At 47.0% G+C, this 16,839-nt stretch overlaps 1 long non-coding RNA gene across 1 annotated transcript; it reads right to left on the bottom strand.

Annotated features, from left to right (window-relative positions):
* Positions 1-4,535: 4,535 nt before the first annotated feature.
* Positions 4,536-15,315, bottom strand: LOC308573959. The gene is made up of 4 exons (XR_014002283.1): positions 15,256-15,315; positions 12,578-12,736; positions 6,226-6,301; positions 4,536-4,562 (listed from the first exon to the last, which is right to left on the bottom strand). It is a non-coding gene; the product is annotated as an uncharacterized lncRNA (long non-coding RNA).
* Positions 15,316-16,839: the final 1,524 nt, after the last annotated feature.

Below are 16,839 nucleotides of genomic sequence, written 5' to 3'. Positions count from 1 at the left end.
CCGAAGAAGTAGCCCACTTCCTTTGACTCCATAGATTGATACTGCCTCATTTCCCCCCCCCCCCAAAAAAGTGTATGATTTTTAAAACCACACTCTTTGAAGTGAACTAGAGGAGCCTGGGTCAGAAACCTCCCTCCTATGTCTGTGAGGAGATTATTGCTACTCTTGTTCTGTGTGGAATTCCGAAACCTTTTTGCAGCAGCCAGAGGCGCCCCACTGATGCTATGACCGTGTTGTATAGGGCTGCTGTGTTTAATCGATCACTTGGTTTGATGGATACGAAAGATTGTAACCTATTAAAGAGATCATTCCTCTGATGAATCAGGCAACCAAGTAAGAATACAGGAAGAGCCCTGCAGCTGGGTCACGCCAAATGGGGCCCATTAAGTCCAGCATCCTGTTCTCACAGTGGCCCACCAGATATCTGTGGTAAACCCACAATCAGGATTCGAACACAAGACTGCTCTCCCCTCCTGCAGTTTCCAGCAACTGGTATTCAGAAGCGTGTTACTGCCCCTGACCTCGGAGGCAAAGCATGTATTATACACCCACACACTGTATCTTTGAAATGCATTTGTGATACTGTACGTTTCCTGCAGGCTTTTGTACAGTCAGTGCAGAAACAATCACAAATCTGCCCATGTTGTCAGGGACTGATTGGGCAGAGGGAGCTGCTCTGTCCCTTCTCTCACATGATGGAGGGGATGCTGTCCTTAGATGGTGCCCTTCTGCAACATAGACACTGATGCCAGGGACTGGGCAGAGGAGAAATGGTGGAAACCAGCCTGACCCTTCCAGAGAAGGAGAAGAAGATGGTTCAGAATTACAACAGGGGTTTGAGGAAGGTCACAGCTCAGAGGCAGATGAGGGGGAAAGCTTGGAAATAATGGAAGAGGAGGAGGAGGAGGAGGAAGAGGAAGAGGAAGCACCTGGAGGGCAACAGCTGACAAACACAGTGTCTTTAGAAAGCATTCCAGCCCCCCCTCCGAGAACCCGGCGAGCCTTGAAAGTAATACCTTGGTACCTCGGGTTAAGAACTTAATTCGTCCCAGAGGTCCGTTCTTAACCTGAAATTGTTCTTAACCTGAGGTACCACTTTAGCTAATGGGGCCTTCCACTGCTGCCGCGCCGCCGGAGCACGATTTCTGTTCTCATCCTGAAGCAAAGTTCTTAACCCGAGGTACTATTTCTGGGTTAGCGGAGTCTGTAACCTGAAGCGTCTCTAACCTGAAGTGTCTGCAGCCTGAGGTAGTACCACTGTAGAGCAAAGAGCTCAGAAGCAAAGGACCCTCAGCGCCACCTGTAGGGAAGGAGGAGGAAGTGGGAGAAAAGGGGGTGGAGACTCACTCGGGGCAACGCCATTATTCCAAGAGGTTGCATTCCCAAGCCTCTCTCTGTAATTATTGAATAAACAGCAGATGGTAAGAACTTTTCCTTGTCTTATCCGTTCCTGGCAACCTGCCGTGGGGGTTGGTTCCTCTGCTGCCTGACAACTGACCATCTGAGGACAATGAGCAATGCCATTGTTTTCCCTTAGTATCTACCACTTTATTTGTGTGCAAATTTACTCCACTAATAAATCCGCACCTGGAGAAAGGACTGGGTGTGCAGTGGCGGATCTTGGGGTGTCACATTCCAGCAGCACACTATGTGACACCCAAATTGGGTGCTCCTGCTCCCACCTCTCACTTTCCATTCTACATCATAGCTGTAGCTCCCCCAATGCTCTGCACCCAGTATGACTGAACCAGTCACGTCCCACTAAATCTCTGGTGTGTTTTGGGAGTGTGGAGGAGGATGGGGGTGGCAGGTGTTTGGCCCGGGGTGCTATTGTAAAAGTGTAGGGATTTTTTCAGATCTTTGTCACCACCAGCCTTGCCTGGTGCTCAGGTGGGTCCCCCTATGCCAGCCTTCCCCAACCTGGTGCCCCTGGACTATGACTCCCATCACCCTCAGTCAGCACAGTCATTTGCTGCTGGGGCAAATGGGAATTGTGGTCCAGAATAGCTGGAGAGTAGGAAAGGCTGCCCACTTTGCCGTCCTCAACTTTGTTTCGCTGCTGGCAAAAGAGCCAAGATAATGAGGGAAGACCCACCAGTTGCTGAAGGGATGTGCCCATGCTTTGCCTGGCATCAAGAGGGGGAAACCTCTGATGGCAGCCCTGTGTCTTGGTCAAACTTCATCATGGAACAGGGCCCAGAAATGTGATAGAATCATCAGTCTGAAAATCAGTGCTGACAGTCTTGTTGCGGACACAATGACTGAAGTGGGAGCTGCGGCCAGATTCCCAGTTCCACGATCATAGAATGACAAAGGCCTGCTGGCCTGCTGTTCCCAAGTCCTTCCAAACAGACACAGAGGATGCTGGCAGTGCCCAGAATCCTGATTCTGCCCCTCGGGGAGCAAAGGAAGTCCAGCCTTTGATCGTTCCATCCTCCTTCCGTCTTGTCCTGTAGCAACTAGCTCCCATCTGTCCAATTTGGCTGCTGCCACGTGAGCTCTCTGGTTTAGCAAAGCTTTCTTCAAAGAGCAAGCCACAAATTCTTTTCTATGCAGCCAAGCTCTGTCAACATCAAGTCTTTTGAAGAGGGGAAAAAAAGGTCCCGAGATATTCCAGAATTCTTGGCAACAGCTGCATCGCTTGGGATTCGCTGCTTGGCTGTGAGCCACAGAACCGCTTAGCAGCCTGGGGGCCACCTAAGGACCCCAGGGGCCAATTCCATGGCTTCAGCTGCTCTCTCTGCTGCCTTCACTCTCGGTTTTGCAGTATTCATTTTAGAGAACAACTTAAACTGAAAATACATATTATTCTCTCTCTCTCTCTCTCTCTCTCTCTCTCTCACACACACACACACACACACACACACACACACACACACTTTGAATACAACCAATGCAGTATTTCTGGGGATTGGCAGGTGGAGGGGGGGGAACAAACTGTGCCGCACTTTTATTTTTGTGTGCAAAAATCATCAAACGATTGTGCTTTCTCATTAAAGACAAAAGGGCTCGGTGCCCTGGGATTATTTTCCTTTGAAAAGCAAAAGCCACAATCAATAAGAGCAATCCCTGCTTAGCATGACAGCCGTGCTTGAGCTGGGGCTGTCGTCAAAGCATCTGCGGACACAGACCGGCAAGCTGGGCATTTGCTCCAGGACAAGGGACGCTGTAGCCATGAATTTTTGAGTTCTCACTAGGCTTCCACTTCCAAAGACTCAATTTGTGTTGACAGGTGATGATCCAGGGGCCCGTTTTCATACAGCCACAAGTATAAAGGGTCAGACGTTAACTCACGTGATCCCACCAGCTGTTCACAGAACATCCTACAAGCTGTGTGCACACCATACATTTAAAGTACATTCTCCACCCCAAGAATCCTGGGAAATACAGCATGTCAAAGATGCTGGGAACTGCAGTTCCCATAATTTATTGGGCAGGTGCTTTAAATGCATTGTATGTAGACAGCCTCAGTATTTAGTCTTTCCAACAAGGGCACAATTTAGGCAAGGCATAGGGAGACACACAGCAGCAGCTATGGGTCATGATGGTGTAATAATAATAATAATAATAATAATAATAATAATAATAATAATAATAATAATAATAATAATTTATTTATACCCCGCCCTCCCCGACCAAAGCCAGTCTCAGGGCGGCTAACACCAATAAAATCACAGTAAAAACATAATGGGGGGGACCAATTTAAAATACTGGTTAAAATGCAATTTAAAATGCAGCCTCATTTTAAAAGCAGCCGATAGAGCAAGACCATAAGGGGAGGGCAACATAAGGGTCAGACTGAATCCAAACCAAAGGCCAGGTGGAACAGCTCTGTCCTGCAGGCCCTGTGGAAAGATGTCAAGTCCCGTAGTGTCCTAGTCTCTTGTGACAGAGTCTTCCACCAAGTCGGGGCCAGTACGGAAAAGGCCCTGGCCCTAGTTGAGACCAATCTAACCACCTTGCAACCTGGGACCTCCAAAATGTTGTCATTTGTGGACCTCAAGGTCCTCCATGCGGCATACCAGGAGAGGCAGTCCGGTAGGTACGTGGGTCCTAGGCCGTGTGGAGCTTTAAAGGTGAAAACCAGGACCTTAAATATTATCAAACCCCCATGTTCAGAGGCAATATATCTCTGGATACCAGTTGCTAGGGAGGCAAAGTGAGAGACGGGTAGCCCCTTCTAGCCTTGCTCATGGGCTTCAAAGAGGTATCTGGCTATGTCTTTGATGCAGCAGGCCTCTTCTTCATGTTTTTTATCTCTCAGAGGCTGTCTGGCTCTGAGTACCAGGTCCTGTCGAGCAATCATAGGCAGGTGCTGTTGTCCTGTTTTTGGGGTTCCCAGAGGAATCTTTGTGGCCGCTGAGCCAGTGGCGTAGCGTGGGTTGTCAGCACCCGGGGCAAGGCAAGTAATTTGCGCTCCCTAACCCGTGGATTTGCGCCCCCTAACCCGTGGATTTGCGCCCCCTAACCCTAACCCCCAGATGTTGCGCCCGGTGCGGCCGGCCCCCCCTGCACCCCCCACGCTACGCCACTGCGCTGAGCTGAAACAGGATATTGGACTTCTGCAAACAAAGCAGAAACTCTGGGGAAGTTCTGCATTGCCAGGTGCTACAAACCTTCCCCCCACAGTGTTCTCCACACTAAAGGAATATCCAGGTGTGATGTGAAAAATGGGAAGGTACTGTCTGTCACAAAATGATATTCCACCCACAAGTGGCAACCGATAGTCCAGCCATGCATGTAAGTCATCACTTAATGAAGCCGTCATCAAATGATGGGTGCACACCTGTGAACCCACCCACAGTGCTTTCTGGTTCTGTGCATGCAGTGCTGTGACTCCACTACTTTAACAAAAATGGCTACAGCTTTCTGTCCTTCCATCTAAATCATGTGGCACTGTCAAGGTATCATCCCAATGGAGACTGCATGTGACCACCTTTGAGGCAAGACTCCTCCTCAGCATCATTACCACTATTCCAGAAATATTTGTTTCTAAAATTGGCTATCCTATAACTTACTAGGTGCTGTACGATTTAAAAAGGGTGGCATCTTTTAATCTCATCCAATCTGGATATATATCCAGAAGTGGCTCCCTAACACATACTTTCAGGCTTAAATGAGAAGCCCCCTCCCTCTGCGTGGTCCAGAATTTGCTTGGCAACTGACACAACAGTTACCTGCTTTGAAGAAGCCTGAGACGAATCCTTACCGTGCCCTCATTCCTGGCACAGGCAAGAAGATCAAACTTCACCTTCAACTACTGCTTCTGAGATGCTTCGCTGATAAAAGGGTTGTGTGGAAACTTGCATCTTGTAAACAAGACAGATGGCTAGGATGGAAGAGTAGATTTCTCTCTCCTCCACCACCACCCACCCCACAAAAGCATGCTCTTTGTGGGGTTCGTTCTTGGAAACCTCAGCCATTCCCTCTTTCAGCAGCGAGCAAAGAAACTCCCACAAACAGATATTAGAGAACACAGAGGATTCTGCAGGGACCGCCAGCACAAAACACACACGGACGCCGTATCCTTAATCTATCCTTTGATTTTGAAGGAGATACAGCTTGTGGGTCCCATTCATGCTGTTTCCATCTCCTCTGAGCTGCCCAGTGCAGCACACAGTTTTCCAAGGGACACAATAAGCTGTTTCCTCCCGGTACTTTCCGACTGGAGATGTGTGCTTTATATCTATTTATTTAAGAGTACTTTTATGGTTCTTAATTGGCACACGGCCAATTCAGAAACTTCCCCGAGGAGTCAAGAAGAGGTTCTGCCTTCAAAGAGGCTTTGCAAAATATTAAATTCTGGCTTCCCTTGCCTGAGACCAGACGAATCTCCAAATGCACATCCACACCACACAAGTTGGTGCGTCCCTCCCCTTGCCCCTATGCCAAGGCCCATTTTCAACCAAATAGTTTTGTAAGGGGGAAGAAGAAAGATCAACCTTGGTAAAGAGATGTACAGTGCAGTGGTTGGGGGGATGTCACTGAGGGCTCCTTAGAATAAAACAGTAGTTGCCATAAAGCTTTAAATTTGGTTTGAGGTTACTGTGAAATTGCCCAGATAGCATCAGAGCAAACCACCTAAGAACACGAGAAAAGCCCTGCAGCTCAGGACAGCTGAGGCACATCGAGTCCGGCACTCTTTTCTCACAGTGGGCAGCCAGATGCCCCAAGTGAAAGCCCACAGCCAACACCTGAGCACAACAACACACACACCCCACACACCTGCAATTCCCAGCAATTGGTACTGGGAGGCATTCTGTCACCAGCTTCAAGAGAGGCGAGTCTCCTGTGTTGACCTCTGGAAGAAGAAAAAACAAGACTCTAAATACAAACAGAAGCTTCTCCAGATACTTAGGCTCACTTAGACATTCTATGGGCCTTGTTTTAATTACGCAATAATGTATTTATTGTGGGAAATTTTAGCAGTCAAGCGTAACAGTGATATTTACTAGTTAGTATATGAAGAGGTATAGTATATGAGGGAGGTATAGTATATGAAGACCACAGAGTTCTAACTGCTAGAGTAGGCTCAGTGAGGTCACGCCCCCCCCCCTCTTCTCCTGAGAGGGAGGAAGTGAAGTTTGTTTCCTGTTCCCCTCTCTCTTGTCCTCTCTTCATGCTGCACGCAGTGGAGACGGACATGCCTCACAATACCCTCTAGCCCCAGGCTGCTTTGCTGCACTTCTCAGAGCATTTTACTTGCATTATCTTATTGCTGTTGCAGAAGGAAAAATGTATGCCTGAGGCCTAGAAGCTGTAAGTAAAACATTTTAAATTTACTTTGCAGTCTGTGGTCTGTTTTATTGAAAAAGGGGACCAGTTGCCTCAAGAAGCTGGAACAAAATAAATAAGGTTTAATAGCCTATTCCTATGCTCCATTAATCTGCCTAGCGACAGAACTTAATACTCTGCTACTGGTGCTATCTGTGTGCTAGCCCTGCATTTAAGAAAACAAACAAACCAGGCACTAGCCATTTCATTCCTATGTGGTTAACTCACACGTGGGTCTCCAGAGGGTTAAATGAAGATGGACTTCTGGCAAGCGATGGGCTGCACCTCACAACGGTTGGGAGGAATGTTTTTGCCAAAAATCTCAGAAACCTCACCAGGAGGGCTTTAAACTGACTAATGTGGGGGAGGGAGACAGTGCTCCTGAAGGTAGGAGTCTATCAATTGATGAAGATGATCATCCAAATGTCATAGACCAAATGGAGCAAACAGCACGCAGACCTAGTGGTGGGAGGAAAAAATCCTTAAATAAGAGACACGGGGGAATGATTAATGGACTTCAATGTCTGTACACTAATGCGCAAAGCATGGGAAATAAACAAGATGAGCTTGAGCTCTTGGTACAGCAAACTAAATATGACATAATAGGCATCACTGAAACCTGGTGGGATAAGTCCCACGATTGGAATGTAATAATGGAGGGATACAATCTATTTCAGAGAAACAGACCAGACAAGAAAGGAGGAGGAGTGGCGTTATATGTCAGGGATGTGTATACCTGTGAAGAGATCCAAGATTTAGAACCTCAAAGCCAAAGTGAGAGCATTTGGGTCAAAATTAAGGGAGAGAAGAATAACAGAGACCTCATTGTGGGAGTTTACTATAGATCCCCAAGCCAAATGGAGGACATAGATGATGCCTTCCTGGAACAGATGGCCAAGCATGCAAAAGGAAGGGAGATAGTAGTAATGGGGGACTTCAATTACCCGGATATTTGTTGGATGTCAAACTCAGCCAAGAGCATAAGGTCAAACAGATTCCTCACTAGCCTCGCAGACAACTTCATTGTCCAGAAAGTGGGAGAAGCAACAAGAGGAACAGCCATTTTAGATCTTGTCCTAACCAATGTTGATGACCTGGTTAGTGGGGTAGAAGTGGAAGGATCATTAGGCGCAAGTGATCATGCTCTTCTGAAGTTTACTATACAGCGGAAAGGAGCAGCCAAGCATACTAGGACTCAATTTCTTGACTTTAAGAAATCCGACTTCATAAAACGTAGGGATGTGCTGGGTGAGATCCCATGGACAGTAATACTAAAAGGAAAGGGAGTTCATGATGGCTGGGAGTTTGTTAAGAGGGAGGTAGTAAAATCACAACTTCAGGCAATACCAATGAGACGGAAACATGGAAGGTGCCTAAAGAAGCCAGGGTGGCTATCTAAAGAACTTTTAACTGAGTTAAGATTAAAAAAGGATGTGTACAAAAAATGGAAAAGGGGGGAAACCACCAAAGAGGAATTCAAACAAATAGCCAGCACATGTAGACACAAAGTCAGAAAAGCTAAAGCACAGAATGAACTCAGGCTTGCTAGAGAGGTTAAAAGCAACAAAAAAGGCTTTTATGGGTATGTCCGTAGCAAAAGGAAGAACAAAAAAACAGTAGGGTCACTCAGAGGAGAAGATGGTGAAATGCAAACAGGGGACACAGAAAGGGCTGAACTCCTCAATGCCTTCTTTGCCTCAGTCTTCTCCGATAAAAGAAAACAATGCCCAACCTGAAGAATTTGGAGCAAATGATTCAGCAGAGGAAACACAGCCCAGAATAACTAAGGAGATAGTACAAGAATACTTGGCTAGTTTAGATGTATTCAAGTCTCCAGGGCCAGATGAACTGCATCCAAGAGTATTAAAAGAACTGGCAGAGGTGATCTCAGAACCACTGATCAGTCATCTTTGAGAATTCCTGGAGAACAGGCGAAGTCCCGGCAGACTGGAGGAGGGCAAATGTTGTCCCTATTTTCAAAAAGGGGAAAAGAGAGGACCCAAATAATTATCGCCCAGTCAGTCTGACATCAATACCAGGGAAGATTCTGGAGCAGATCATTAAGCAAACAGTCTGTGAGCACCTAGAAAGGAATGCTGTGATCACCAATAGTCAGCATGGATTTCTGAAAAATAAGTCATGTCATACTAACCTGATCTCGTTTTTTGACAGAATTACAAGCCTGGTAGATGAAGGGAACGCAGTGGATGTAGCCTACCTTGATTTCAGCAAGGCATTCGACAAGGTGCCCCATAATATTCTTGTAAAGAAGCTGGTAAAATGCGGTCTTGACTATGCTACCACTCAGTGGATTTGTAACTGGCTGACTGACCGAACCCAAAGGGTCTCATCAATGGTTCCTCTTCATCCTGGAGAAGAGTGACTAGTGGGGTGCCACAGGGTTCTGTCTTGGGCCCGGTCTTATTCAACATCTTTATCAACGACTTGGATGATGGACTCAAGGGCATCCTGATCAAATTTGTAGATGATCAAACTGGGAGGGGTGGCTAACACCCCAGAGGACAGGATCACACTTCAAAACGACCTTGACAGATTAGAGAACTGGGCCAAAACAAACAAGATGAACTTTAACAGGGAGAAATGTAAAGTATTGCACTTGGGCAAATAAAATGAGAGCCACAAATACAGGATGGGTGACACCTGGCTTGAGAGCAGTACATGTGAAAAGGATCTAGGAGTCTTGGTTGACCACAAACTTGACATGAGCCAACAGTGTGACACGGCAGCTAAAAAAGCCAATGCAATTCTGGGCTGCATCAATAGGAGTATAGCATCTAGATCAAGGGAAGTAATAGTGCCACTGTATTCTGCTCTGGTCAGACCTCACCTGGAGTACTGTGTCCAGTTCTGGGCACCACAGTTCAAGAAGGACACTGACAAACTGGAACGTGTCCAGAGGAGGGCAACCAAAATGGTCAAAGGCCTGGAAACAATGCCTTATGAGGAACGGCTAAGGGAGCTGGGCATGTTTAGCCTGGAGAAGAGGAGGTTAAGGGGTGATAGCCATGTTCAAATATATAAAAGGATGTCATATAGAGGAGGGAGAAAGGTTGTTTTCTGCTGCTCCAGAGAAGCGGACACGGAGCAATGGATCCAAACTACAAGAAAGAAGATTCCACCTAAACATTAGGAAGAACTTCCTGACAGTAAGAGCTGTTCGACAGTGGAATTTGCTGCCAAGGAGTGTGGTGGAGTCTCCTACTTTGGAGGTCTTTAAGCAGAGGCTTGACAACCATATGTCAGGAGTGCTCTGATGGTGTTTCCAGCTTGGCAGGGGGTTGGACTCGATGGCCCTTGTGGTCTCTTCCAACTCTATGATTCTATGAAATAGAATTAATATATCCTCTTACCAATTCCCATCGTGTTAATTTTATTTATTTATATTCCACCTTTCCTCCAAGGAGCTCAGGGGGGCGTACATGGTTTCCCCCCTTCCCATTTTATCATCGCAACGCCTCTGTGAGGGAGGTTAGGCTAAAGACAATGTCTAGCCCCAAAACACACCATGAACTTTAAAGCTGTGTGGGGATTTGAGCCCTGGTCTCCTAGGTCCTAGTCCAGCAGTCTAACCACTAGACCACACTGGCTTTCTGGGTGAATGTGGAGTGTAAATGAAAGTATTGATCAGGAGATGCCCAGGATCTCATGCTAAAGTCTTTCCCGACTCTACACCAGTGATAAAAACAAAATAACAAAAACAGCCTTGCCGGATTGGATCAAGGTCCACCTAATCCAGTGCTCTGTCCCCCAGAGGTCTTTCAACTAAGGGTGCTGAACCTTGAAGGGATTGGCATGTTCCCTGCCATAGAGTTACCTTTGTGACCTGTGAAGCAGACCTGCCAGACGAGGGCTTTGCAGAGAACTGACTTCACACCTGACTTCCTGCATCCTGACCTGGCACATATATACACATCGGCTGGTGCCAACACGCTAGAAACAGCTGGCAAAGCCAGCACCTGATCTTGCCAGTGCTTTGAGGAAGGGCAGGAGCTCTGCTTGTATTTAAGCACACACACCCATCCCTATGTAGGGCTGAGAAAAACCCCTGTCTGAAACTCTGGAGAACCAGCTCTGCAAACAGAGCTTATACTGAACTGGATGACCCAGTGGTCTACTGAATCTCAGTATAAGGCAGCTTCGTACAAGTTTGTTTTGAATGCAGAGGCTCATGTTCAGTTCCCAGCAGTTCCAGGCAGGGCTGGGAAAGGCTTCTGCCTGACGCCCTGGAGAGCAGCTGCCAGTTAGTGAATATGATTCTGAACCAAGCAACTGACTCTGGGCTCTTCCAGACAATCTATTTCTTGGCTTAGTTTCCACTTTGCCTTGATGTGCACAGAGGTATTGAGCATCATTTCCGCTTTGTTTCCTCAGAAGTTATACATCTCTTGGCATTCTCAGTATTTCATCCTTTGTGGTGCATTTTCCTGCCACTTTTCTTACAATAAAAATGGGGGGGGGCATGTAGGATTATTGCCCAAGAGCCCCAAATTCACTTTAACTGTGAACACTAAATTTGTCAGTATGCAACTGACTCGTCATACCTTCCAAAGAGTAACAGTCTGGACTAAGCAACTTCCTAAAATCTTCCAAAAAACTGTCCCGAAAAACTGCCCCACCTGACAAGATGACTCAGAACACAAGATGTTGCAGCTGTCTTGAGAAGACATGTGGCCAGGTCCCTTCTCCACTGGTTAAGAAGACAGTGGTCATGAGTTGAGGAGGAAATGAACCTCCTTCCCTCCCCACCAGTAGTTACCTCTAAAGCGGCCAAGAGTTTTTTCCTTTGGTTACAACTTTAAGCACCAATTGCCACTGTAGGCTGCCAAGGAAACAGCAGAGTCCCCATCTGTCTCTCTTTTTTGCTCCCGCTTTCTCGGGTTTTTTCCGCTCTCTCCTGAACAGACTCTTGCACTAAATTAAATAAGCCAAACTCCCTTTTTATTTCCTCTTTGACAGTAACGTATTGCAAATGCGCTTGGTTTTGACATCCTAATATTCAGAGTCATATCCCTTGGGATAAACACATCGGCTGTTATCCAAGACGGTGATTTGTTCCAGGACAGAACAGAGCTGGAAAGCGGAGCAGACACAGTCCAAGCCAGCCAGCCTGGCCATTCCAGTGCAGACGACAGGGGAGAAGAGGGGTCCTCGAAGGAAAAACAACCCAAGCAGGTGCCTGGACCACTCGTGCTTGGAGAAGGGATGTCCCAAGGGGCCAAAGTGACCCGAAGAGTGTCTATTCAAGCTCCCTGCAGTGGGATTGGATCCTCCATGATCAAATCCTCTAATATGATCATCGCACAGTGTGGCCAAGGGCATGCAAAGCCCATAGACATGGCAGAGTTTCCCCTAAGCCACCCAATTCATTGACATGGGACTTGACCTCCCATCTTCCAGGAGCGAGTTTCTTCTCTGCCACACCCTGCTACGGACTGCCAGTGGGTCAGTTGCATGGGATACAAAAATTCAGTAAGAGGCACAGTCATTTAACTATTATGCGCTCAGCACATTTTGTGTCTTCATATAAACAGAGGCTGAATCGAGAGGAAATTTCTTATTGGGCATCCCTGCATGCTGCTTTGTGCTGCTCTTCCGCATTCATTTCAGCAAGGTTTGCACAGGAAAATGTCCTGGTGGATTGGGCCAAAGGATAACAATCTGCTATTTAAGTGGCTATCCTTCCCCCCTCCCCAAATGAATCCCAGCATCCTCCTGGCTGGCTATTGCCAGGTCCTTCCCAAAGACCCTCATTTTTCTATCAGTCTTTCGGAGCTCCGATCACCTCAATCAAGCTGCTTGCAGCTCCACAGTTTACAAGCAGAAAAGAGGATTCTAATCAAGGCAATCTTGCATCACAGGCCTCGTTTGCTTCTTCACAGCTCCTCTGCAGGGAGCCTTCACAGAGGCTGCAAAGGAGAGGTTGGGAGCATAAGCAAAGTGCCTGCAAGAGAGATCAAGGTGCCTAATTAGCTTTTTTATTCCACTATCTAGATCTGGTTTGAACATTCGCAGCTGCCTCGTGCTGAGTCAGATCACTCGTCTATCTAGCCCAGAGTTCCAGAGGGGTAGTAGCCGTTGTCTCAGGCTGTTTCAGCAAAAAGAAATAAAGCATCTTGTGAGACCTCAAAGACGGTCAGAGTCATTATGGCGGGAGCTTTGATGCATAACAGCCCACTTGCATCTGATGCATCAAGCGCTCTCCTCAGATGAGCAGCAGCATTGCAAAGTCCCTGAAAGAGTCCCGGGCACCAGACTCACCACAAAAATGCATGTATTTCTGTAGATGCCAATTCGGTGCAATTTTCAAATGGAAAGCTAGCCTGTAAGGGTTGGTTGGTGGTGGTGGTGGTTGAAGTTTTTAAAATGAGGGGAGGTGAAGGTGGTTGGTGTGCGTTTGGATTTGATATCCCACTTTATCACTACCCAAAGGAGTCTCAAAGCGGCTCACAATCTCCTTTCCCTTCCTCCCCCACAACAAACATTCTGTGAGGTGAGTGGGGCTGAGAGACTTCAGAGAAGTGTGACTAGCCCAAGGTCACCCAGCAGCTGCATGTGGAGGAGCGGGGAATCGAACCCGGTTCCCCAGATTATGAGTCCACCGCTCTTAACCACTACACCACACTGGCTCCCTGGTGGAGAGGGTAGGAGAAAAAATCTGGTTCTTGGGTATCCAGGGCCACACCCTAACAACACTTCTCGTGGGCACAGAAAAAAAATATGGCAAAGGAAAATGGCTATGAATTGCCCAATATTGATGGAGCTGGTGGGAAGGGTGCTTCCAGTGGGAAGGGTGCCTCTTAGGTAAGGATGGCTGGGATCAGTGACGTAGCATGGGTTGCCAGTGCCTAGGGCTTCACGAAGGTGGGAGGAGGGAAACAGATGGTGTACACATGCAAATTTAGCTGCCTAACGGAATTCATGTCACCCAGGAAATCACAGCCACAGAGATAAGAAATAAAGAATTGCTCTGTTGTCTGGAGAGGTCACTTCCTGGTTTACATGGAGAAGCCCTTTTCAATGGAACCCAGAAACAGAAGCAAGCAGCTGTATTGAGGCAGCACCAGATGCTGATATTTTGCACCCTTAACAATATTGTGCCTGGGGCAACCACCCCTGGGCCCCCCTAACAGAAACACTACACCGCTGGCTGGGACTGAACCCAGAATCTTTCAAGAATTTAAGAGGACCTCTACAGCTGGATCAGGTCAGTGGCCCATCTAGTTTAGCATCCTGCTCTCACAGTGGCCAACCAGGTGCCTTCAGGAAGGCAACAAGCAGGACCCAAGTGCAGTTTCCAGCAACTGGTATTCAGAGCCATACAGCCTCCGACAGGTAGCTAATGTGGCTAGTAGCCATTAGTAGCCTCAGCCTCTATGAAAGGAACCTGCAGTTTGAGTGCTCTATAACTGACACACACACACCATACACCCTTGGCATTTACCTTATCTCTCCCTTTCTCCAGCTTTCGGTCTAAGGTCAGGTCGCAAACCAATTGCAGGTTGTGATACTGCAGCTCAAGGCAAGCATAATGGACATTGCAGGCAATGGAGTGCCTGCTTAATAATGAGCTAACTTCACCACTAAGTGTTGCTGTATTCAATTCCAGGTGGACCTATTGAAATCCATGGTATACCCTCCAACATTTTTCTGATGAAAATAGGGACGTCCTATATCATCGTCATTATCATCATCATCAACAACAACATACCTGTATTTTTCCATATATAAGACGCCCCCATGTATAAGACGACCCTTATTTTTTTGAAATCAATGTTTCTTGAGTTGTTGAGCTTTTGAGGGGGGGTCGACCAAAGCTGTTTGGGAGGTCACCACAGCCAACACCAATCGTATGACCACATGACCACTCACTGCAGCCGCCAATCGCCTGCCCACTCGCTGCAGCCATCGTTGATCTTGCCAGCCTGCCCGCTCACCTCAGTCTCCAATCATCACCCACTCACCTCACTACAAATGCCAGTCACTCACCACTGATTACCCACCCACCCCTCTGCTATCCGTATATAAGATGACCCCAAATTTTTGCCTATTTTTTTTTAGCAAAAAACATTGTCTTATACATGGAAAAATATGGTAAATTACAACAACAACAGCAACATTTATACCCCACACATCTCTGGGCAGCTTACAATATATATAAAAGCATAATAAAACATCAAACATTAAAAAAAACTTTTCCTATATAGATGTCTTCTGAAGGTTGTATAGTTACTTATCTCCTTGGCTTGTGGGCTACATAACTCCATACCCTCCAACATTTCTCCAATGAAAATAGGGACATCCTAAGGGAAAATGGGACATTCCAGGATCAAATCAGAAACCAGGACAGCTTATGTAAATCCAGGACTGTCCCTGGGAAATAGGGAGACTTGGACGGTCCTCCATGGGCATGACCAAATTCAGTCATGTTATTTCAATGGGTCTACTTTGAGTAGAACTTACTTAGCTGGATACAATCCTAAGGAAATAAAGTCCAAATCAGAGCAGGACAGCACTTGAGGTCTGGACATGCATGTGTATGCTCCTGCTCACTCCGTTTTCTGGGACAAGTCAGATGAGAATCAGCTGGTGCAGAGACAGGCGCCAAGGGCAAAATCTTCCAATCCACGTAGGAGCAGCCATTCGTTTTTTGCTAACCATGTTCAGCGTACGCACACCCTGCAGACTGCCTCTCTTTGTCTTCTCTCCTTAATTTGCCAGGGGGGAAATCCAGAAGTAAATATAGGAAAGGGAAGAGTAAAGCTGGAGAACTGCTTCTGAAGGGTTGTTGATGCCTTTAAAATGCAGCAAGCATGGTAATCTAATAAACACAGCAACAAAGCATTTGTCACCCGGCTAATTTTATTAGAGTAGATCTCAAATGGCTAATTTCCTTTTACTAATGAGTAAATTAGCTGAGTCTCTAATCTGTTTTTAAGGCACTTACCCTAATGAAACATGAATGACAGCTAAATTCATTGTGAAATGTGGTGACACATGTTGTTAAGGTTGAAAAGAAACCTGGGCGTGTTGGAGAGGCAGGAGATTTCATGCCTCTGCCCGCTGCCCCTGGCGCTGCAGGCTGGATGATAGTCTGAAGGCCTTTCCTTCCCTCCTTTTGCCTGGAGGGGTGAAATAATGCAGTAAAGCCATGAAATCGAGTGAGAGCAATTTGGGGCAAATTGCTGCCGATGCAAGAACGATGGAGCCAGCAGCCTTGAAAGATGGAGCAGGAAAATGGGGCAGGCTTTAGTGGCAACCGCCACAGTCCCCAAATAAAGTCAGTGATTTTCTGTTTATAAACAGAGTGCCTTCCCAAGCCAATGCTCTAAAGAGACCCATGGGTACCTAGAAGTTGAACAGGTTTTCTATAGGTTCAAATCACTTCAAACAAACAGGAGCTGTGTACAGTGGTACCTCGGGTTACAGACGCTTCAGGTTACAGATGCTTCAGGTTACAGACTCCGCTAACCCAGAAATAGTACCTCAGGTTAATAATAAATAATAATAATAAATTTTATTTATATCCCACCCTCCCCAGCCGAAGCCGGGCTCAGGGCGGCTAACAACAATAAAACAGTACAACAGTACAACACAACACAACACTCTAAAACCATTCATTATAAAATTAATTCAAAACAAACCAATGGCAACCATTGGGCCAGAGCTCCGCAAAGATTGCCAAAGGAGGGAGCCAGGCTTTGCCCTGGCCAAAGGCCTGGTGGAACAGCTCTGTCTTGCAGGCCCTGAGGAAAGATGTCAAGTCCCGCAGGGCCCTAGTCTCTTGTGACAGAGCGTTCCACCGGATCGGAGCCACAGCCGAAAAAGCCCTGGCTCTGGTTGAGGCCAGCCTAACCTCTCTGTGGCCTGGGACCTCCAAGATGTTTTTATTTGAAGACCGTAAGTTTCTCTGTGGGACATACCAGGAGAGGCGGTCCCATAGGTACGAGGGTCCTAGTTTGCTTCAGGATGAGAACAGAAATTGCACGGCAGCAGCACAGCGGCAGCGGGAGGCCCCATTAGCTAAAGTGGTACTTCGGGTTAAGA

The sequence above is a fragment of the Podarcis bocagei genome (genome assembly GCF_964188305.1).
Source record: "Podarcis bocagei genome assembly, chromosome: 15".
In the NCBI taxonomy this organism is placed as follows: Eukaryota; Metazoa; Chordata; class Lepidosauria; order Squamata; family Lacertidae; genus Podarcis; species Podarcis bocagei.
Note: the sequence above shows the minus strand (reverse complement) of the source record. Positions and strands in the feature narration are given on the sequence as shown.